Below are 24,790 nucleotides of genomic sequence, written 5' to 3' on the forward strand. Positions count from 1 at the left end.
AGTGGTCTTATGACCACTGCTTCTGAACTTAAGTTTCCGGTGAGTTGGAAACTACGGGGGTAGATTGCGGCATCCGCTGCTTGTTACATCTACCCCTATGTCTGCTCAGAGTCAGTTTTGGGCTGGTATACACACTACTTCTAGCTGATATCTTCTGCTTGAAGCATTTGTGCTTAAAAATAATATATTGCAGTGATGTTAATTTTGTAAACTGAAATGCACATGTCAAATTTGACTATTATGCCCCCTTTAAAGGGATAGGAAGTCAAAATAAAATGTGCATGATTCAGTTAAGTGCATGTCCTTTTAAGACACTTTACTTCTATTTTCAAATGTTCTTTGTTTTCTTAGCATCCCTTGTTGACAAATACGTACATATCCTACGCTAGTGGGAGCTAGCTGTTGATTGGTGCCTGCACACATTTGTCTCTTGTTATTGGCTGACTAGATGTGTTCAGCTAGCTGCCAAAGTTCCTTCAGCAAAGGATAACAAGAGAATGAAGCACATCATAATAGAAGTAAATTGGAAAGATTTTTAAACTTGTATGTTCTATCCAAATCACTAACGAAAATTTTGGGTTTTCCTGTTCCTTTAACCCTTAAGTAAGTTTTCTTAAAGTTTAAATTCTTTCTTAACCCCTTCATGTTCAGATTGGCTTGCAAATGCAAATTAATGCAAAAAATAAGTGATTATCATTTTTTGTTGTTGATACACTCGCCTTAAAACATAGTTAAAGTTTTGTTCAGAAGCTGCAGAGCACTGCTGGTCCAGAGCAGAAACTACTGATCACCTAAGCATCAGCAATAGTTGCATAGCTGGTTTGTGTGACTACCGCAACCTGCTCCCCTTCCAATGGGAGCATAATTAAGTAGGCTCAGAAATGTGCACATATTTTGGGCTCAATTTATCAAGTCTTCTCCTGCTCTTCGACTGTAGGTTCTCACAAGAGAACCTGCAGTCCGTATTTATGAAGCAGCGGTCATTAGACCGCTGCTTCCAATTCTCTCCTCCACCTCTTAGGTGGAGAATTTCAATCTCTCCGCATGAGTGGGCAAGGGGCGGTGTTGCACAAGAGCGCAAAATATTGCTCTTGTGCACAGCTGAATTCCGCAAACTGAATTCTGTCTGCTAGAGGTGAGCTAGGGCGGACCGGGCGCATATGTATGCCCCTGTCCACCGTAGCTTGATAAATCAAGCCCTATGTGTCTGCTACAGAATGTCTCAATATAATTAAAGCAACCTGTAGTGGGACTTGTTGCTGAACTGGCAGTGCTAAATGAGGGTGAGACGCCAAAGAAGATTGAGGCCCACAACGCAGAAATAACAACCATAGTGCACCTGCGTTAATATGTCAGTAATGCACCTAAAAATAAACTAAATAGCGTGCCTGTAAAACATAGTGAAGGTGCGCCTGCTTTACAAAATCAATAACGTGCCTAAGTATTATACAATTAGTTGTGCTCCAGTGATAACATTAAATAAAGCACCTGAATAAAATAGATATAGCGTGCCTGTTTGAGAGTAATAGAGCGCCTGCATAAATACTTGATCCTAATTGCCTGGTTCTGGCCTTGAACATATAAATAAGAGGGCGCCACATAACGTAACGACATAAAATGGTGTAAATATAGTGAAAAAAAACAACAACAAAAAAAAACAATTGGGTCACTCACATTTCTCTTGCAAGGTGTATCCAGTCCACGGATTCATCCATTACTTGTGGGATATTCTCCTTCCCTACAGGAAGTGACAAAGAGAGCACACAGCATAGCTGTCCATATAGCTCCCCCTCTAGCTCCACCCCCCAGTCATTCTCTTTGCCGGCTCTAAGCACTAGGGTCTCTCTACGGGAGGGTAAAGTGAATGTGGTGTTAGATTGAACGCTTAATTCTATCAAAGCGTGGTTTCTCTGAGTCCGTTATAGATACTCTGATTCAGGCTAGTAAGCCTGTCCCCAGGAAAATCTATCATAAGATATGGCGAAAATATCTTTGTTGGTGTGAATCCAGGGGTCACTCATGGAGTAAGATTAGGATTCCCAGGACATTGTCTTTCCTCCAAGAAGGATTAGAGAAAGGATTGTCAGCTAGTCCCTTAAAAAGACAGATATCTGCTCTGTCTATTCTTTTACACAAGTGTCTGGCAGAGGTTCCAGACGTACAGGTGTCTACTCAGGCTTTAGTGAGAATCTAGCCTGTCTATAAGACTGCGGCTCCGCCATGGAGTCTAAATCTAGTTCTTTCAGTTCTTCAAGGGGTTCCGTTTGAACCTTTACATTCCATAGATATTATTTTGTTATCTTGGAAAATTTTTGTTTTGGTAGCTATCTCCTTCTACTCGAAGAGTCTCAGAGTTATTTGCCTTACAGTGTGATTCACCTTCCACTGGTGTTCCATGCAGGTAAGGTAGTTTTTATGTTCCATACCTGGTTTTCTTCATAGGGTTATTTCTAACAAGAATATTAACCAGGAAATTGTTGTTCCTTCTCTGTATTCGAAGAAGGAACGTTGGTTAAATAATCCTGATGTGGTTCGTGCTTTAAAGTTCTACTTACAAGCAACTAAGGATTTCAGACAAACCTCTTCCTTTTGTGTTGTCTATTCTGGTAAGAGGAGAGGTCAGAAAGCGACTGTTACCTCTCTTTCCTTTTGGCTGATAAGCATCATCCGTTTGGCCTAAGAGGCTGCTGGCCAGCAGCTTCCTGAAACAATTACTGCTCATTCTACCAGAGCAGTGGCTTCCACATGAGCTTTTAAAAAACAAAGCTTCTGTTGAACAGATTTGTAAGGCAGCGATTTGGTCTTCGTTGCATACTTTTTCCAAATTTTACATATTTGATACTTTTGCTTCCTTGGAGGCTATTTTTGGGAGAAAGGTTTTACAAGCAGTGGTGTCTTCCGTTTAAAGGGTACCTGTCTTGTTCCCTCCCTTCATCCGTGTCCTAAAGCTTTGGTATTGGTATCCCACAAGTAATGGATGAATCCGTGGACTGGATACACCTTGCAAGAGAAAACAGAATTTATGCTAACCTGATAAATGACTTTCTCTTGCGGTGTATCCAGTCCACGGCCCGCCCTGGCATTTAAGTCAGGTAAAAAATGTTTTTGTTTAAACTACAGTCACAACTGCACCCTATGGTTTCTCCTTTTTCTTCCTAGCCTTTGGTCGAATGACTGGGGGGTGGAGCTAGAGGGGGAGCTATATGGACAGCTCTGCTGTGTGCTCTCTTTGCCACTTCCTGTAGGGAAGGAGAATATCCCACAAGTAATTGATGAATCCGTGGACTGGATACACCGCAAGAGAAAGTAATTTATCAGGTAAGCATAAATTCTGTTTTTGTTGAGCACTAAGTGAAAGTTAATGCTATATAGGCAGACTTACTATGTCAAGTTACGCTATTAGGCGGCACCCTCTGCAGAGATGACAATTGAACTTTTGCTAACAAAATTACAGTGGCTAGCCTTGTCTACTATAGTAGTATAGTATTAAAAATGAATTGAAGAAACACAGTGTATCAGAACATTTTAGGGTGATACATCAAGCCTCCCAGAAGGTATACATCCAAATGGATTACTTGCCCTCCGACAGAGGGAAACTTTTTGATACACCAACTGGAATCCTTGCACCCTAAATCATAAACCTAGATGTACAGGCGTTCATAGAGTATAAAAGAGGCATCCTGATATGTCGGTTGATTGGGCATAAATGTGATTGGATAAGAAACTAGAAATATAGAGATACAATATGCACCAAGAATAAAAACAATATGTGGGCTCATTATAACCAGGTCCGTTTGGGGGTCATTATCTATTTATATATTTCTCTGTGGTTAGATTGTGGGCAACAACCTTAATGATGATAACAGCCTTTTGATACTGTTGATGTTATGCTTATAAAAATGGAAATTTGAGTGGAGAATATTTGTTTGGATAACAACTCCATACACAAAAACATATAATAATTAAGGAATATACACAATCCCTTTATATGATGGAGATAATCCAGTTTACACGCTGTTAACTTATATTTCCATTTTCTCCCCCATAGTCTTTTAAGTGAAACATGAAATATTAAAGTGAATGTCAATTTTGATGCTAAAGTGCCCGGGTTTTAAAAATTTGATTAAAAACAGGGGCACTTTAATTCATCAAAATTTACATTTTACTCCTGTTGTGAAAAAAAACTTACCTTTTAATCTGCATAGCAGCTCCAGCTTCCTCCGGTCGTTGCAAGCCATTTCTGAGGTCAGAAATGATGGATAGGTCATCCTCCAATCACGGCTTCCCCCTCGGGGGAATCAGTGTCTGATTCAACGCCGTGATTGGAGGAAGCCGGATTCCTAATTTTAGACCCAGGAAGAGGCTTTGCGACGGGCGGATGAAGCTGGAGCTGCTGTGAAGATTAAAAGGTAAGTTCTTTTTTTTTTTCTCAACAGGAGTGAAATGTAAATTTTGATGAATTAAAGTGCCCCTGTTTTTAATCAAATTTTTAAAAACAGGGCACTTTAGCATCAAAATTGACATTCACTTTTTTTTCTTTTGCGATTCAGAGAAAGCATACAATTTATTTCTATCATCTAATTTGTTTTGTTGTTTTTGTATCCTTTGTTGAAAAGCATATCAAGATAGGCTCAGTAGCTGCTGACTGGTGGCTACACAAGTATGCCTCATTTGATTGGCTGACCCAATTGGCCCATTGCAGTTTCTTCAACAAAAGATACTAAGAGAAGGAAGCAAAATAGATAAGTCAATTGGAAAGTTGTTTTAAATTGCATTATCTACAGTATCTATATCATAAAAGAAAGAAAATTGGGTTTCATAAACCTTTTAAGAGCTAATAAACACAACTTAATACAGTAGTAGATGTGAACCATATGGTTCCATGTATAACTATAATGTGACTATAAGAAATATGACAATTAATAGTCACTTTTTATATAAAAGACAGTAATGATGATGAGTATATCATTGACAAATTTATACAGGGAACATAACATACTTATTATATATAAACAATTATTGTTGCTCTCATTTGTATTTTTTTTGTTTTTTAATGTATTTGTGGATAGAATCTATGAATTTTTACTGGATACAACAATTTATTTTATATATACACTCCGGTTGCTTAAAGGAATAGTCTAGTCAAAATTAAACTTTCTTAATTCAGATAGAGCATGCAATTTTAAGAACTTTCTAATTTACTCCTATTATCAAGTATTCTTCATTCTCTTGGTATCTTTATTTGAATGTAAGCTTAGGAGCCAGCCCATTTTTGGTTCCTCACCTGTGTAGCGCTATCTGATTGGTGGCTACATTTAGACACCCATCAGAAAGCTCTACCCAGGTGCTAAACCAAAAATGGTCCGGTTCCTACACTTACATTCTTACTTTTTCAAATAAAGTTATCAAGAGAACGAAGAAAAATGTTATAATAGGAGTAAATTAGAAACTTGATTAAAATTGCATTCTCTATCTATTTGAGTCATGAAAGTTTTATTTTGACTAGAAGACTTTGAAGCGTTAACAGGAGTATAATGATATACAAAGCACATAAGGATTGATGACCCGTATGCACGTGGTGACGTCTGCCTGGAAACACGTTGAGGAATGGAAAGGTACACTGATCCGAGGGAGCTCCAAATGACATCAGGAAGACACTCTGAGCGATCGGAATCCAATTACTTTGCAGCATTTAGAGAAGTCAGAACCTGAGTTCACGGAGGAAGAATACTAGGATCAGCTTATATGTGCCTGTTAACAAGTATTATCTTGTAAGTCGTTTTTAATCTATTGCGCTTTTACTGTTTTAATAAATTTCACACTTGATTCGGTTGCACTGTTTTTTTTTTTGTTCTTTGTTTTTCAGATTTTCTTGCTGTAGAGCACACCCACCTCCTTCCAATAGCGGCGACACACTCAAAGTGACTGTATAACTATTTTTTGAAATTTATTTTTCCTCTGGACTATTTTAAAATAAGTTTTATCTGAACTGAATGATATTGACTTAAATTAGTGCCAGTTTACTTATGTGTTTTTACTACTATAGTAACAAGTCTTCATTGGCTCCTCCAAATAAGCCAAGTGGTAAATGGAGTTTGACTTTTTAAAAAAACAATTGCAACAAGTTGTTAATGCATACAAAAAATGTTTACACATGTATGTATTGCAAGACTGCAACAAACTTTCAATTACAAGGTGTTTACTGTCCCTTTAAAGGGATGTTAAACAGTAAATACATGTTAGACATAATACAGTTTTCAAAGCGAATATTAGCCTTAGAATAATACGTAAATGTAATTTTACAATTATATTAATCTTTACTCTTATATTTTCAATATTTCGTTTCCTTTAAAGTACTTCAATTTCTATAAAGTAATGGGCACCGCAATGTTTGAACTAGTTTTCTATTTCTCTGTAAGGCAATAAAAGAGACTGTCCAAACAAGGTTGTGGGGAACATTGAATAATTTGTTTATCTGTCCTTTATTGTTATCAGTAGGAAAGTAAGTTCAAACATGGCGGTGCACATTACTCTATAGAGACTCAGTGGAATTTAGAAAACCAACAATTTTCAAAGTTAAAGGGATACTAAACCCATTTTCTTTCATGATTCAGATAGAGCATGACATTTTAAGCAACTTTCTAATTTACTCCTATTATCAAGTTTTCTTCGTTCTCTTGCTATCTTTATTTTAAAAGCAGGAATGTAAATGTTAGCAGCCAGCCCATTTTAGGTTCAGCACCATGGATAGCACTTGCTTATTTGAGGCTTACATTTACCCACCAATAAGCAAGCATAACCCAGGTTCTCAACCAAAAATGGTCCGGCTCCTATGCATCACATTCCTGCTTTTTATAGTAAAGTTAGCAAGAGAACAAAGAAAAATTGATAATAGAAGTAAATTAGAAAGTTGCTTAAAATTGCATGTTCTATCTGAATCATGAAAGAAAAGATGTGGGTTTAGTGTCCCTTTAAATAACAGGAAAATTAGTAAAATAAACAATGCAAGTAAATTGCAAAGTTTATTTTTAATTGCACATGATTATAAACATTTTTTTATTTCAGTCTCCTAATGTTTAATCCCTTTATTTTGATCTTGTTGCACACATTGAACTGTCTGCCTTTTTCCATGTGATAAAGAGAAGAAAAATAGCAGAAATGGGGTTTAATATGCACAACTCTAAAAAACTATTTTTATAACTACAAAACATAAAACTTGTTTGAATGTTTAAAAAAAAAAAAAAAACACTGACAATAAAATGGATAAAAAGTGCAAAACATTATTTCCAGTTTTAAAATAAAATATATATTAGTTCTCTAAATCAATTAGGAACAGATAAACACACATATGAACTCAATAGAGGATCTGCAGAAACACTCAGGCGCACACACAAAAAAAATATTCTAAGGCACACACAATCATAAGCACACAGAAATACTCAGACACACAGAAACATATACTCACTAACAGACACTCAGAAATACTCACACACACACAGACACAAAAACACAGACACTCACGTAGAGAGACCCAGATACTTACACACACAGACACAAAGAAACAGACTAATAAAAAACATAATTTATGTAAGAACTTACCTGATAAATTCATTTCTTTCATATTAGCAAGAGTCCATGAGCTAGTGACGTATGGGATATACATTCCTACCAGGAGGGGCAAAGTTTCCCAAACCTCAAAATGCCTATAAATACACCCCTCACCACACCCACAAATCAGTTTAAGGAATAGCCAAGAAGTGGGGTGATAAGAAAAAAGTGCGAAAGCATAAAAAATAAGGAATTGGAATAATCGTGCTTTATACAAAAAAATCATAACCACCACAAAAAAGGGCGGGCCTCATGGACTCTTGCTAATATGAAAGAAATTAATTTATCAGGTAAGTTCTTACATAAATTATGTTTTCTTTCATGTAATTAGCAAGAGTCCATGAGCTAGTGACGTATGGGATAATGAATACCCAAGATGTGGATCTTCCACGCAAGAGTCACTAGAGAGGGAGGGATAAAATAAAGACAGCCAATTCCGCTGAAAAATAATCCACACCCAAAACAAAGTTTAAATCTTATAATGAAAAAGACTGAAATTATAAGCAGAAGAATCAAACTGAAACAGCTGCCTGAAGTACTTTTCTACCAAAAACTGCTTCAGAAGAAGAAAACACATCAAAATGGTAGAATTTAGTAAAAGTATGCAAAGAAGACCAAGTTGCTGCTTTGCAAATCTGATCAATCGAAGCTTCATTCTTAAATGCCCAGGAAGTAGAGACTGACCTAGTCGAATGAGCTGAAATCCTTTGAGGCGGAGTTCTACCCGACTCAACATAAGCATGATGAATCAAAGACTTTAACCAAGATGCCAAAGAAATGGCAGAAGCCTTCTGACCTTTCCTAGAACCGGAAAAGATAACAAATAGACTAGAAGTCTTTCTGAAATCTTTAGTAGCGTCAACATAATATTTCAAAGCTCTAACTACATCCAAAGAATGCAACGATCTTTCCTTAGAGTTCTGAGGATTAGGTCACAATGAAGGAACCACAATTTCTCTACTAATGTTGTTAGAATTCACAACCTTAGGTAAAAATTTAAATGAAGTTCGCAACACCGCCTTATCCTGATGAAAAATCAGAAAAGGAGACTCACAAGAAAGAGCAGATAATTCAGAAACTCTTCTAGCAGAAGAGATGGCCAAAAGAAACAAAACTTTCCAAGAAAGTAATTTAATATCCAGCGAATGCATAGGTTCAAACGGAGGAGCTTGAAGAGCCCCCAGAACCAAATTCAAACTCCAAGGAGGAGAAATTGACTTAATAACAGGTTTTATACTAACCAAAGCCTGTACAAAACAATGAATATCAGGAAGACTAGCAATCTTTCTGTGAAAAAGAACAGAAAGAGCAGAGATTTGTCCTTTCAAGGAACTTGCAGACAAACCCTTATCCAAACCATCCTGAAGAAACTGTAAAATTCTAGGAATTCTAAAAGAATGCCAAGAAAAAAGATGAGAAGAACACCAAGAAATGTAAGTCTTCCAGACTCGATAATATATCCTCCTAGATACAGATTTACGAGCCTGCAACATAGTATTAATTACGGAGTCAGAGAAACCTCTATGACTGAGAATCAAGCGTTCAATCTCCATACCTTCAAATTTAAGGATCTGAGATCCTGATGGAAAAAAGGACCTTGCGATAGAAGGTCTGGTCTTAACGGAAGAGTCCACGGTTGGCAAGTAGCCATCCGAACAAGATCCGCATACCAAAACCTGTGAGGCCATGCTGGAGCCACCAGCAGAACAAACAAACGCTCCTTTAGAATTTTGGAAATCACTCTTGGAAGAAGAACTAGAAGCGGAAAGATATAAACAGGATGATACTTCCAAGGAAGTGACAATGCATCCACTGCTTCCGCCTGAGGATCCCTGGATCTGGACAGATACCTGGGAAGCTTCTTGTTTAGATGAGAAGCCATCAGATCTATTTCTGGAAGTCCCCACATTAGAACAATCTGAAGAAATACCTCTGGGTGAAGAGACCATTCGCCCGGATGTAGCGTTTGGCGACTGAGATAATCCGCTTCCCAATTGTCTATACCTGGGATATGAACCGCAGAAATTAGACAGGAGCTGGATTCCGCCCATACAAGTATTCGAGATACTTCTTTCATCGCCAGAGGACTGTGAGTCCCTCCTTGATGATTGACATATGCCACGGTTGTGACATTGTCCGTCTGGAAACAAATGAACGACTTTCTCTTTAGAAGAGGCCACGACTGAAGAGCTCTGAAAATTGCACGGAGTTCCAAAATGTTGATTGGTAATCTCGCCTCCTGAGATTCCCAAACCCCTTGTGCTGTCAGAGACCCCCATACAGCTCCCCAACCTGTCAGACTTGCATCTGTTGAGATCACAGTCCAGGTTGGAAGAACAAAAGAAGCCCCCTGAACTAAACGATGGTGGTCTGTCCACCACGTCAGAGAGTGTCTTACAATCGGTTTTAAAGATATTAATTGAGATATCTTTGTATAATCCCTGCACCACTGGTTCAGCATACAGAGCTGAAGAGGTCGCACGTGAAAACGAGCAAAGGGGATCGCGTCCGATGCAGCAGTCATAAGACCCAGAACCTCCATGCACAAGGCCACCGAAGGGAATGACTGAGACCGAAGGCTCCGACAAGCCGAAACCACCAACTTCAGACGTCTCCCGTCCGTCAGGGACAGAGTCACGGACACTGAATCCATCTGGAAACCCAAAAAGGCTACCCTTGTCTGAGGAATCAACGGACTCTTTGGTAAATTGATCCTCCAACCATGTTCTCGAAGAAACGATACAAGTCGATTCGTATGAGATTCTGCTAAATGTGAAGACTGAGCAAGTACCAAGATATCGTCCAAAAAAGGAAATACCACAATACCCTGTTCTCTGATTACAGATAGAAGGGCACCGAGAACCTTTGTAAAAATCCTTGGAGCTGTTACTAGGCCAAACGGCAGAGCCACAAACTGGTAATGCTTGTCTAGGAAAGAGAATCTCAGAAACTGATAGTGATCTGAATGAATCGGAATATGCAGATATGCATCTTGTAAATCTATTGTGGACATATAATGCCCTTGCTGAACAAAAGGCAGAATAGTCCTTATAGTTACCATTTTGAATGTTGGTATCCTTACATAACGATTCAATATTTTTAAATCCAAAACTGGCCGGAAAGGAATTCTCCTTCTTTGGTACAATGAAGAGATTTGAGTAAAACCCCAGCCCCTGTTCCAGAACTGGAACTGGCATAATTACTCCAGCCAACTCTAGATCTGAAACACATTTCAGAAATGCTTGAGCCTTCACTGGATTTATTGGGACACGGGAAAGAAAAAATCTTCTTGCAGGAGGCCTTATCTTGAAGCCTATTCTGTACCCTTGTGAAACAATGTTCTGAATCCAAAGATTGTGAATCGAATTGATCCAAATCTCTTTGAAAAATCGTAATCTGCCCCCTACCAGCTGGGCTGGAATGAGGGCCGCACCTTCATGTGGACTTGGGAGCTGGCTTTGGCTTTCTAAAAGGCTTGGATTTATTCCAGACTGGAGATGGTTTCCAAACTGATACCGCTCCTGTAGGGGAAGGATCAGGCTTTTGTTCCTTATTGTGACGAAAGGAACGAAAACGATTAGCAGACCTAAATTTACCTTTAGATTTTTTATCTTGTGGTAAAAAAGTTCCTTTTACCCCAGTAACAGTTGAGATAATAGAATCCAACTGTGAACCAAACAATTTATTACCCTGGAAAGAAAGGGAAAGCAAAGTTGACTTAGAAGACATATCAGCATTCCAAGTTTTAAGCCATAAAGCTCTTCTAGCTAAAATAGCTAAAGACATATACCTGACATCAACCCTAATGATATCAAAGATGGCATCACAAATAAAATTATTAGCATGTTGAAGAAGATTAACAATGCTATGAGTATTATGATCTGTTACTTGTTGTGCTAAAGCTTCCAACCAGAAAGTTGAAGCTGCAGCAACATCCGCTAAAGATATAGCAGGTCTAAGAAGATTACCTGAACATAAGTAAGCTTTTCTTAGAAAGGATTCGATTTTCCTATCTAAAGGATCCTTAAAGGAAGTACTATCTGCCGTAGGAATAGTAGTACGTTTAGCAAGAGTAGAGATAGCCCCATCAACCTTAGGGATTTTGTCCCAAAACTCTAATCTGTCAGATGGCACAGGATATAATTGCTTAAACCGTTTGGAAGGAGTAAATGAATTACCCAAATTATTCCATTCCCTGGAAATTACTTCAGAAATAGCATCAGGGACGGGAAAAACCTCTGGAATAACTACAGGAGGTTTAAAAACCGTATTCAAACGTTTAGATTTAGTATCAAGAGGACCAGATTCCTCTATTTCTAATGCAATTAAGACTTCTTTAAGCAAAGAACGAATAAATTCCATTTTAAATAAATATGAGGATTTATCAGTATCAACCTCTGAAACAGAATCCTCTGAACCAGAAGAATCATTATCAGAATCAGAATGATGATGTTCATTTAAAAATTCATCTGAAAAATTAGAAGTTTTAAAAGATCTTTTACGTTTACTAGAAGGAGGAATAACAGACATAGCCTTCTTAATAGATTTAGAAACAAAATCTCTTATGTTCACAGGAACACCCTGAATATTAGATGTTGATGGAACAGCAACAGGTAATGGAACATTACTAAAGGAAATATTATCTGCATTAACAAGTTTGTCATGACATTCATTACAAACAACAGCTGGAGGAACAGATACCACAAGTTTACAGCAGATACACTTAACTTTGGCAGATCCAGCATCAGGCAGCAATTTTCCAGAAGTATCTTCTGAATCAGGGTCAATCTGAGACATCTTGCAATATGTAATAGAAAAAAAACAACATATAAAGCAAAATTGATCAAATTCCTTAAAAGACAGTTTCAGGAATGGGAAAAAATGCCAATGAACAAGCTTCTAGCAAGCAGAAGCAAATAAACAATGAAACTTAAATAATGTGGAGACAATAATGACGCCCATATTTTTTAGCGCCAAAAAAGACGCCCACATTATTTGGCGCCTAAATGCTTTAAGCGCCAAAAATGACGCCACATCCGGTGACGCCGACATTTTTGGCGCAAAAACGTCAAAAAAATGACGCAACTTCCGGCGACAAGTATGACGCCGGAAATGACAAAGAAAATTTTTGCGCCAAAAAAGTCCGCGCCAAGAATGACGCAATAAAATTAAGCATTTTCAGCCCCCGGGAGCCTAACAGCCCACAGGAAAAAAGTTCAAATTTTTAAGGTAAGAAAAATAGATTATTCATATGCATTATCCCAAATAATGAAACTGACTGTCTGAAATAAGGAATGTTGAACATCCTGAATCAAGGCAAATAAATGTTTAAACACATATATTTAGAACTTTATATAAAAGTGCCCAACCATAGCTTAGAGTGTCACAAAAATAACACTTACTTACCCCAGGACACTCATCTACATGTAGTAGAAAGCCAAACCAGTACTGAAATGAGAATCAGTAGAGGTAATGGTATATATAAGAGTATATCGTCAATCTGAAAAGGGAGGTAAGAGATGAATCTCTACGACCGATAACAGAGAACCTATGAAATAGACCCCGTAGAAGGAGATCATTGAATTCAAATAGGCAATACTCTCTTCACATCCCTCTGACATTCACTGCACACTGAGAGGAAAACCGGGCTCCAGCCTGCTGCGAAGCGCATATCAACGAAGAATCTAGCACAAACTTACTTCACCACCTCCATGGGAGGCAAAGTTTGTAAAACTGATTTGTGGGTGTGGTGAGGGGTGTATTTATAGGCATTTTGAGGTTTGGGAAACTTTGCCCCTCCTGGTAGGAATGTATATCCCATACGTCACTAGCTCATGGACTCTTGCTAATTACATGAAAGAAAGAAAAAATAGCTATACTGTGTATGTGTGTGTGTATATATATATATATATATATATATATATGTATATATATATATATATATAAATAAAGAGAGAGAGAGATGCACAATAATATGCACTCATTACATTTATAGTAAAATATAAATAAATCACATTTTGTTATTGTTTATTATTTTCCTACAAATCCAGGAAGGGCCTATCATGCATCTTTACTGTGCTTTATAGTTTATTTATACTGTTTTTATAGTCTGTTGGGAGTACTGGAGGATCAGTTTGGAATATTTTATCACATTCTTATAATGCTGTTGCTAAACTTCTTTAAAACATATTTTTAAACTTAAAGGGACAGTCAACACCAGAATTTTTGTTGTCTTAAAAGATAGATAATCCCTTAATTACCCATTCCTCAGTTTTGCATAACAAACAGTTATAATAATACACGTTTTACCTCTGTGATTAACTTGTATCTAAGCCTCTGCAGACTGCCCCCTTATTCAAGTTCTTTTGACAGACTTGCACTTTAGCCAATCAGTGCTCACTCCATGGTAAATTCACGTGCATGAGCTCAATGTTATCTATATGAAACACATTAACTGATGCTCTCTAGTGGTGAAAAACTGTCAAAATGCATTTAGGTTAGATGCGGCCTTCAATGTCTAATAAATTAGCATATGAACCTCCTAGGTTTAGCTTTCAACTAAGAATACCAAGAGAACAAAACAAAATTGGTGATAAAAGTAAACTGGAAAGTTGTTTAAATTAAAATGACATGTCCTATTTGAATCATGAAAGTTTTTTTTTGAGTTAAATGTCCCTTTAAGCAACCATGCAGCAATATTTATCAGTACCCTTAGGCAACATATTACTCCGTATTGTTCATACCTAGGGATTCTGGGGAGAAGAAAAAATGTTGTTTTTTTTAATCTATTTTTAAACTTCAGTGAAAAGTCTGTTTCTGGCTAAGGAATCTGATGTTACTTATAAGCTATTTTAATTTCAGTTAGACTTAGACAAAAGGATTTTTAAAGAGTATAATTTGTTTCTTGTGGAAATTGCTTTGTGAGTAAAATAATCACTCTATTAGAATAAACTAGGAGCCTTCTTTCTCTGGCAAAAATCCTTGCAGTAATATTAAATGGATGCTCCTCTCTTGAATATTATAAAACTACTTTGTGTTTTTGCTGTGGAGTCCCTGATCACCATCATTAGTGAGCTATAAACCTTCATAAATCAGATGTGCACAACCCTGCATTTCCTTTTATTCCCTGTAATAATTGGTTTTGCTGAAACGTTAATATTTTTTACATTTGATAAATAAAGTAAATTGGAAAGTTGTTTAAAATGACATGCCCTGTCTTAATCATGAAAGTTTAATTTTGTCTAGACTATCTAAATGCTCAATTTTTCTCTCAGTTAAAGGGGCAAACGATCATTTAAGGGGACACAGAAGTCAAAATTATACCATGATTTAGATTTGCTTCAAACTGGCCTCTTTTCTTTGGTATCCTTTGTTGACACTAAGGTCCTTCCTATGAGAACATACAAAGGCACTCTCAATAGAGTGCAAGCGTCTTGAACATTATTTGTTTAAGTATTGTTGCAGACACTACTGCAATGTAGGGCTCAAAACTTGTTAAAGGTACAGGAAACCCTACATTTTTTATTTTATGATTTGCATAGAACATACAATTTTAATCCGCTTCCCAATTTACTTCTATTATCAAATATGCTTCATTCTCTTGATGTCCTTTGCTGAAGGAACATGGGTATGCTGTATAATTATTACTAACTGGCATGGCTGGTATTTGTTCTAAGAACGGTGGCCACGCTAGCATATTCTGGCCTTACCATGTAGCATAAGATAGTATGGTTAATATAGTGCATGATGAGCACGGCCTTATCATCTGTAAGACTGGACACCTCAGAAACTCCTAACTGCTTAAATGCTGTGTTGTCATCTGCTCTATGGTTTAAAGGAATATTAAACAGTGTTTATATATTAAAAACAAATATGCAAGATCAAAGTAAAGATAAAAAGAAACATATTGTGTAAAAATACAGCAAAAAACTTACTTGTTTTCTTGTATAATGAGCACTTAAAAATTCTCAGTGTAGTCCTGAGGGCGCTGACATATTTGAAACTTAGGTTACATACGGACTGATCTTGTCATGATAAAATCTGACTCCCTGTTATCTAGTCTATTCACTTTTTGGTAAACCAGCTCATGGCATTTCAGAAGTTTTATGACATCAGGCTGAGATAAACCTTCCTGCAGAGGCCTCCTCCTCCTTGTAGGGCTGTGACAGGAAGTAATGAACACTGCACAAATTGACACCAATAGAAAACCTAAGGAAATTAGGTATGTACATGCATGAATTTACACACAAAAAAGGTTATAATAACCATGATTAAATGGACACTGTACCCAATTTTTTTCTTTTGTAATTCAGAAAGAGCATGCAATTTTAAGCAACTTTCTAATTTACTCCTATTATCAAATTTTCTTCGTTCTCTTGCTATCATTATTTGAAAAAGAAGGCATCTAAGCTTTTTTTTGGTTTCAGTACTCTGGACAGCACTTTTTTATTGGTGGATGAATATATCCACCAATCAGCAAGGACAACCCAGGTTGTTCACCAAAAATGGGCCGGCATCTAAACTTACATTCTTGCATTTCAAATAAAGATACCAAGAGAATGAAGAAAATTTGATAATAGGAGGAAATTAGAAAGTTGCTTGAAATTCCATGCTCTATCTGAATCACGAAAGAAAAATTTTGGGTACAGTGTCCCTTTAAATTGAAAAAATGTATTGTTGAAATGCCTGTGGAAACAGTGGGTTACAGCTGAGAAACGCGTAGCGACTGTCTGAACTTTGGGAAATTGTACAACCCCTTTGTTTTTTATACAATTGTTTTAACAATATTTAATCAAAGCCATTTTAATCATTGGAATGAGTTCTTTTTTTATCAAAGGGAACAGAGGGAGACCATCCCAACACCTCGGTCAGTGAGCTGAGATCCCAGTCTGCCTAACTTAGCACATTGGGTGCAGCCGCAATTGTGAGCATAACCAAGCTCTGTGAATATCGTTTGTTACTTAACCTGAATCACATTAGGAGGCGCCCTGTGGTTTGTGTTTTTCTTACACAGAGGACAAGTGATTGCATTTGAAGATTTAAAGGAGAAGAGCGGCCTCATATAAAGATTGTTCCAGAGACTTCCCTGTGCAAAGGATCTATCTCTCACCTTAGGAGAGATTATTATAGTCTCTGAAGATTGGTACATTTTTCACAGACAAACTACCATACGTACTAACATCTGGTATTGACCGGTGATATCATTTTTATTTATTACTTTATATTTCTACAAACGTTCATGAGTGTACATCACGTTGATCTATTGGAAACTAAAGTCTAATAGCGCCCCCTTTTGCACATAGAATATATATTTTTAGTGTGTATATTGTTAAAATAAAACTTTTATTCACCCTTTTGGGTTAGTAATAAAAAAACAGCAAATACTAAATCTGCTGCCCTGCACAAGTTAAAAACACAACACCAATTGTTATTATGATATAAATTGGTTACAAGAAAAACAATGTAGACGGCTAAATAAATATTGATAATGTATCCATGCACAAATAGAGTGTATAAAAAGAAATAAAGGGTAAAATCCAGTTAAAATAATGAATAATTCTTATTGCAATGATTTCTATTAAAGGAATAGGAAAGTGAAAATTAAACTTGCATGATTCAGATAGAGCCGGTCATTTTAAGACACTTTTCAATTCACTTCTATTTTCAAATGTGCTTCGTTCTCTTAGTATCCCTTGTTGAAAAAGAATACACACATATGCACTAGTGGGAGCTGCTGCTAATTGGTGCCTGCACACATTTGTCTCTTGTGATTGGCTAACTAGATGTGTTCAGCTTCCTGCCAGTAGTGCAATGCTGTCCCTTCAGCAATGAATAACAAGAGAATGAAGCAAATTTCATAATAGAAGTAAATTGGAAAGTTGTTTAAAATTGTCTGTTCTATCTGAATCATAAAATAAATTTTTTGGGTTTACTATCCCTTTAAAGGGACACTGAACCCAATTTTTTTATTTCGTGTTTCAGATAGAGCATGCAATTTTAAGCAACTTTCTAATTTACTCCTATTATCATTTTTCTTCATTCTCTTGTTCTCTTTATTTGAAAAAGCAGTTATGTAAAGCTTTGGTTCATCACCCTGGATTGCATTTGCTGATTGGTGGCTACATTTAGCCACCAATCTACAAGTGCTACCCTGGTGCTGAACCGAAGAAGGGCCGGCTCATTAGCTTACATTCCTGCTTTTTCAAATAAAGATACCAAGAGAACAAAGACAAATGAATAAAAGGAGTAAATTGGAAAATTGCTTAAAATTGTGAATAATGAAAGACAAATTTTGGGTTCAGTATCCCTTTAAGGGAGCTGGATAGGGAGCTAAGTATTTAAATCCCTTGATATCAGCTCATTTAAAGGGTAATAATAGTAAAAAAAATGACATGCTTTAATTTGTTAGCGCATGCAGTTTTATCACTATTGACCCTGCAAATCTATGTTAAAGTACTACTTAGAAGCCACAGACAAATGCTGGTCGTGTGCGTAAACTGTCATCCTAATCTGCAGCGCTGGTTGCACAACGCAGCTTTGATACTATCAGTTTCTGCTTAGCACCAGCAGTTCTCTGCGTCTCTCAGTCTGTACTTTAATAAATTAAGAACTGTGTTGTGTGTAATTTCAGTAGTCTTGTTACAACAATATAGCTGTGGACAGACAACGGATAATCTGTTTAAGTTTTCCTTACTGTTGTTGGAGGTCCGGCAAGCTTCATTTTACAGTTTGGGGACACAATTAAGATTAGTGGTAGGGCACTATGTTTATATTTATTTTCTAGGTATTTGTCACGGACTAAGGATACAAAAGATGCACAGTGGACTTTTTATTTTTTTATCTGGATCACATTTTTAGTATGTTTGCAACGTCTGGCTATATTGTTATAACAAGACGGTTCTTAAAGTGAAAGTAAATCCTAGCATTTTACAAACGCTAGGATTTACTATTGAAACAAATAAAGGGGACTTTCATTCATGAAGTATAAGATACTTCATGTAGAAAGCTCCTTTATTTTATTCAAGCGATCGGCACTCTTAGCTCCTACAGCAGCGCATTGTTAAAAAACTTTTTTGGCTAAGAGGTGACGTTTTCACCTCTTAGCCAATAGCTGTGCGGTAAATCCGGCTCCCACAGGCGCCAAGCTGGATTTATTTGTCACTACTTGAGATTAGTTAGGAGGTCTTTTTTTGGGAGCTTGTGTGGTTTACATTTTGGCGCTTGCTTAGTACAGATGTGTACTTTTGACTATAGTGTTTAGAAAACAGAAAACACACACTATTGTTTACAACCATGTTCGTTAACCCTTTCCTGCTGGGGTTAAAGTGTCTACATCGGAAAAACTGTTCCAATGTAAATAATTTGAAATTTCGTGATCGTGCTAGTGATCACGAGATTTAAATAATGGGATTGCGTCAGGGGGGGGCGTCCCTATGATGCTAGGCACGCCCTCCAGACTGCGATCCCATCAGGGAAGCGCCAGTGGCTTCAGGAAAGACACCCCGTTAGGACGTTGTATTCCGTCCATCGGCGTTAAAGACCATAAAAATTTGGACGGAATACAACGCTGTTAATACAAATATGTATCTTCTTCATAGTTTTTGTTGTAGTTTTCTCAAATGTCATGATATACATGTAATGTTATAGTTTCAGTCTGGTAAAAAATAAATTATATATATATATATATATATATATATATATATATATATAAATGTTTGGGTTTCTCAATGAAAAATGACATACAGTAAATGTGAACAGAATCTAAAAACTCCAGCTCATTACAGGGGTGGAAATTCAGATTTTATGGGGTTAATATAATACAGTGTGTCACATAGCATTAATCTGCTGTACTGATTTCCTATGTGCAGCAATGTATCAGACAAAAGCAACCATAAGATTGCAACATTAGCTAATCTATTAAAATGTAAATTATATATAAAGTAACATTTAATATAGTGAACTCCTCATTTAACATGATTTACTGTTAAGCAGCACCACCTTGTGGTAAAAGGAGAAAATAGCATATTCTTTTATTTCTGTTCAGCTACATTAGCTGTTATGACTGACATTGTGAGGTTCAATTTATATGGAAACATATATAACATAAAATATAATGTGTATTGAAGCAAAACAAGGAAAATAATAATGACTTGTTACGTGGACAAATTCATCCTTTAACACAAACTTTTCAGTTTTGAATGTTATACATTTATATTTGTGCTGTTATATATGTGGCAGCTCCGACTACAGGTGTGAATCTGCTCTTTATTTTAGCACTCCAATCTTTTAGTATTCACCCCTACTGTGCTTAGCTGCGGGGGGATGATGAATGTTTCCCCTCTATGCTCTATTCCTTCCTACCAAGCCACACCTCCAGACCTCCTAATCAAACTATCACCCACAAAGTCGCACCCTAACCCAGCTCCATCAATAGCACACCTTTCTCTACTCACAGAACCTCAACAAATCCACTTGGAGGAAGGATTAAGTAGCAACATTTTTATTTTTGCAGATGATACAAAGTTACATAAAGTTGTGTAAGGTCAGTGCAGGATGTAAATTGCTTTGCAAGAGGACTTACAAAAATATAAAGAATGGGCTGGTAAATGGCAAATGAGATTTAATACTGGTAGATTTAAGTTTCTAAATTTTAGAAGCAAAATATGCAGACAACCTATTCTTTAAATTGGACTAGACTTAGCAAAACTAATGAGCAAAAGGGATTTGGATGTATTTATAGACAACAAGCTAAAGATGGGTGCACAATGCAGGGCAATGGCTTCTAAGGCTAATACGATACTAACATTTATTACAGCGACATGAACCCCCAAAAATGTATTTCATGATTTGGATAGAACATACAACTTTAAACAACTTTCTGATTTTCTTCTATTATCAAATTTGCTTCATTATCTTGTTATCCTTTGCTGCCAGCATTGCACTACTGCCAATCACAAGAGACAAATGTGTGCAGGTGTTCTGGTCAGACTAGCAAATTCATCAGACAAGCGAACGGAAGTGACGTTTCGTTAGCTGTCTGATAAAATATCCATACAGCGCATGCGCTGCTCTTCTCATAGCATTCCAAATGCAACTACGTCACAGCCCATTAGAATAGTGAACAGAACGGCGGCGCGCACTGGCAACATTTCTATTTGTAAATATAACAGTACACACGCTGCATGTTAACAACTTTCGCATGTACACGTGGCATTGTGCGGTACAGATTAGTACACACGCTGTCCTGCATTGTTTTGTACCTACATTATATAAAAAATCTGTCTGATACCGTTTGAAAAAGTCTACGGTTTCTTGTCCCTCTTTGAACACAACCGTCTGGTAAGCCCCCGTTCTATATACTTCTTTTACTACTATATAAGAGACTTACTTTGGGGCATCGCACCTTTTGTTAATACCGGATAGTGAGAGTGGGCTCCTCTCATAACTATTACAGTTTTGGAGATATATATAAGTTCCTCTGCTACGGTGGTTTGGCAGAAGGAGTCTCCTGTCTCCTAAATTCCTTTTTTGTTTTGCTCCACAAGCATTGGACATATTTATTTTGAAATGTTACAGGGACAAGAAACCGTAGATTTCTACAAAAGGTAGAAAGTTTTTAGGTACAAAACAATGCAGGACAGCGTGTGTACTAATCTGTGACAGCTGTTAACATGCAGCGTGTGTACTGTTATATTTACAAATACAGTAGTTGTATTTACCAATAGAAATAGAAATGTTGCTAGGGCACGTGGCCGTTCCGTTCACTATTCTGACGGACTGTGACGTAGTTGCATTTGGAATGCTATGAGAAGAGCAGCGCATGCGCGGTATGGATATTTGATCAGACAGCTGACGTAACGTCACTTCCGTTCACTAGTCTGATGAATTCGCTAGTCTGACATAACACAGGCATCAATCAACAGCTAGCTCCCACTAGCGTAGGATATGTGCGTTTTCTTTTTCAACAAGGGATACAAAGAGAACAAAGCACATTTGAAAATAAAAGTCAAGCAAGTTATTTTTATACTTTTCTATCCCTTTAAGAAAATCATAGATGCATTGGATATGATTATATAAATATATTCATGGCCCCTATAAAGAGTTGCCAATTGTTTCTGGTAAGAGGTCAAAATTTAAAGTGACAGTCAAGTCAAAACTAAACTTTCATGATTCAGTTAGGGCATGTAATTTTAAACAACTTTCTAATTTACTTTTATCATCAAATTTGCTTTCTTCTCGTGGTATTCTTAGTTGAAAAGCTAAACCTAGGTAGGCTCATATGCTAATTTCTAAGCCCTTGAAGTCTGCCTCTTATCTTAATGCATTTGACAGTTTTTCAAAGCTAGAGGGCCTTAGTTCATGTGTTTCATATAGATAACAGTGTGCTCATGCACATAGAGTTATTTGAGTCAGCACTAATTGCCTGAAATGCAAGTCTGTCAAAAGAACTTAAATAAGGGGTCAGTCTGCAGAAGCTTAGATACAAGGTAATCACAGAGGTAAAAAGTGTATTAATATAATGGTGTTGGTTATGCAAAACTGAGGAATGATAAATAAAGGGATTATCTAACTTTTTAACCCTTTGATGACAGGGTAAAGTTGTCTACATCGTAACAACGTTCCAATGTAAGTAAATTGAAATCCCGCATTTATGCATGCGAATGTGAAATTTCAATGAGGGGAATTGGGTCAGGGGGCGTCCCTATGACGCTAGGCCAGCCGTCTAGACTCTAGACCGTGATCGCATCCTAGAAGTGCTGTTTGCTTCAGGATAGCCAAGTGGTTAGGACGTTCTATTTCATCCTAACGGCGCTAAAGCCCAGCGCGGTTAGGACGAAATAGAACGTCATAACGGCGCTAAAAGGTTAATCAATAACTTTTTGTGCTTACTATCCCTTTAAAACAGCTTTCCAATTTACTTTTATCATCAAATTTGCTTTGTTATTTTGGTATTCTTTGTTGAAAACTAAAAATAGGCTCAAAAACTAAGCCTCTTATCTGCATTTTGACAGTTGTTCACAGCTAGACAGTGCTAGTTCATGTGTGTAACAGTTTGCTCACTCCTGTGCAGTTATTTATGAATCAGTACTGATTGTCTAAAATGCAAGTCTGTCAAAAGAACTTAAATAAAGGTGCAGTTTGTAGAGGCCTAGAGATAAGGTAGACAGAGAAGTAAAATGTTTATTAATATAACAGTTCTGGTTATGCGCAAGTGGGGAATAGAAAATAAAGGGATTATCTATCGTTTTAAACAATAAAACATTTCAACTATATAGGTTTGAAGAAGAGGAGATTTAATAAATGCCTTTTTACTGTAAAAGCGATTCAATTGTGGAACTCCTTGTCTAAGGAGGTAGTGAATGCCAATACTGTAGTAGATACATTATTAACCCCTTACGACACACTTCGTACAGGGTACCGTACTTCAGACACAAACTGGTCGTTAAAGACCAACAACGTACCCTGTAAGTCATTAGGGGTTTAAAGCGCCTGGAAGTGATCCTGATCGCTTCCAGCTGCTTTCAAGGTATTGCTGTGATGCCTCAATATAGAGGCATCACTGCAATACCTTTTTTCAAACACTGATGCAGAGAGAGGCACTCTGTGGCCCTCTCTGCATCGGCCAACGACGGTGCGATCGTTGGTGGGTGGTAGCTGCTGCAGGGAGGCGGATGGGCGGCCATCGTTGGGGGGGAATGATGACAGAGGGGGCGGGATCGTGCACATGCACGGGGGTGGGAGCAGGTGGGAGCCCTTCACTATGGAACAGTGTTAAGGGAAGGAGGGAGAGAGGAGGGGGGACATTTGTATCTAAGGGATCTGGAAGGTGGTGGGGGTTGGTTATTGAGGGGGGAAGCTACACTACAGAAAAATAAATAAATAAAATAATTATTTTTTAATTTTGTATGCAAAATGGGTACTGGCAGACAACTGACAGTACCCAAGATGGCGGACAATAAGGTTGAGGGGGAGGGTTAGAGAGCTGTTTGGGGGAATCAGGAAAAAAAAAGCATTTTATTTTAGTACAGGCAGACTTTTTGCCAGTACTTAAGATGGCAGGGACAATTGTGGGGTGGGGAAGGGAAGAGAGCTGTTTGAGAGGGGTTAGGGAGGAATCAGGGGTGGGATGTGTCAGGTGGGAGGCTGAGCTCTACACTAAAGCTAAAATTAACCCTACAAGCTACCTAATTAACCCCTTCACTGCTGGGCATGATACAAGTGTGGTGCACAGCCGTAGCAGCAGCAGCCTTCTAATTACCAAAGAGCAATGCCAAAGCCATATGTCTGCTATTTCTGAACAAAGGGGATCCCAAAAAAGCATTTACAATAATTTCTGCCATAATTGCACAAGTTGTTTGTAAATAAGTTCTGTGAGAAACCTAAAGTTTGCGAAAAAGTGAAAAACATTTTTTTATTTGATCGCATTTGGCGGTGAAATGGTGGCATAAAATTTACCAAAATGGGCCTAGATCAATACTTTGGGTTGTTTACTGAAAATATATATACCGTATACATGTCAAGGGATATTCAGGGATTCCTGACAGATATCAGTGTTGCAATGTAACTAGCGCTAATTTTGAGAAAAAAAAATGGTTTGGAAATAGCAAAGTGCTACTTGTACTTATTGCCCTATAACTTGCAAAAAAAGCAAAGAAGATGTAACCATTGGGTATTTCTAAACTCAGGACAAAATTTAGAAACTATTTAGCATGGGTGTTTTTTGGTGGTTGTAGATGTGTAACAGATTTTGGGGTTAAAGTTAGAAAAAGTGAGTTTTTTTTTTCCAATTTTTTTCATCATATTTTATAATTGTTTTTATAGTAAATTATAAGATAAGATGAAAATAATGGTATCTTTAGAAAGTCCATTTAATGGTGAAAAAAACGGTATATAATATGTGTGGGTACAGTAAATGAGTAAGAGGAAAATTACAGACAAAAATGTAAAAATAGCTAAGGGTAAGACAATTGAAAAATGGTCTTGTCCTTAAGGGGTTAAGAATGACTTAGATACATCTTTGTATAGAGACTACATACTGAACTAATATAATGCAACTATACATTCAGCAACAGTTTTGGAAACCACGTGTTCCGTTTTCTGTTATGCTGTCACATACTTAGCGCCATTAGTCTCACGAATCTTTATATCCTTAAAATCTTTTTAACCCATTAGCAGCCATAAA

Source organism: Bombina bombina, chromosome 10 (genome assembly GCF_027579735.1).
Source record: "Bombina bombina isolate aBomBom1 chromosome 10, aBomBom1.pri, whole genome shotgun sequence".
NCBI classification, from domain to species: Eukaryota; Metazoa; Chordata; class Amphibia; order Anura; family Bombinatoridae; genus Bombina; species Bombina bombina.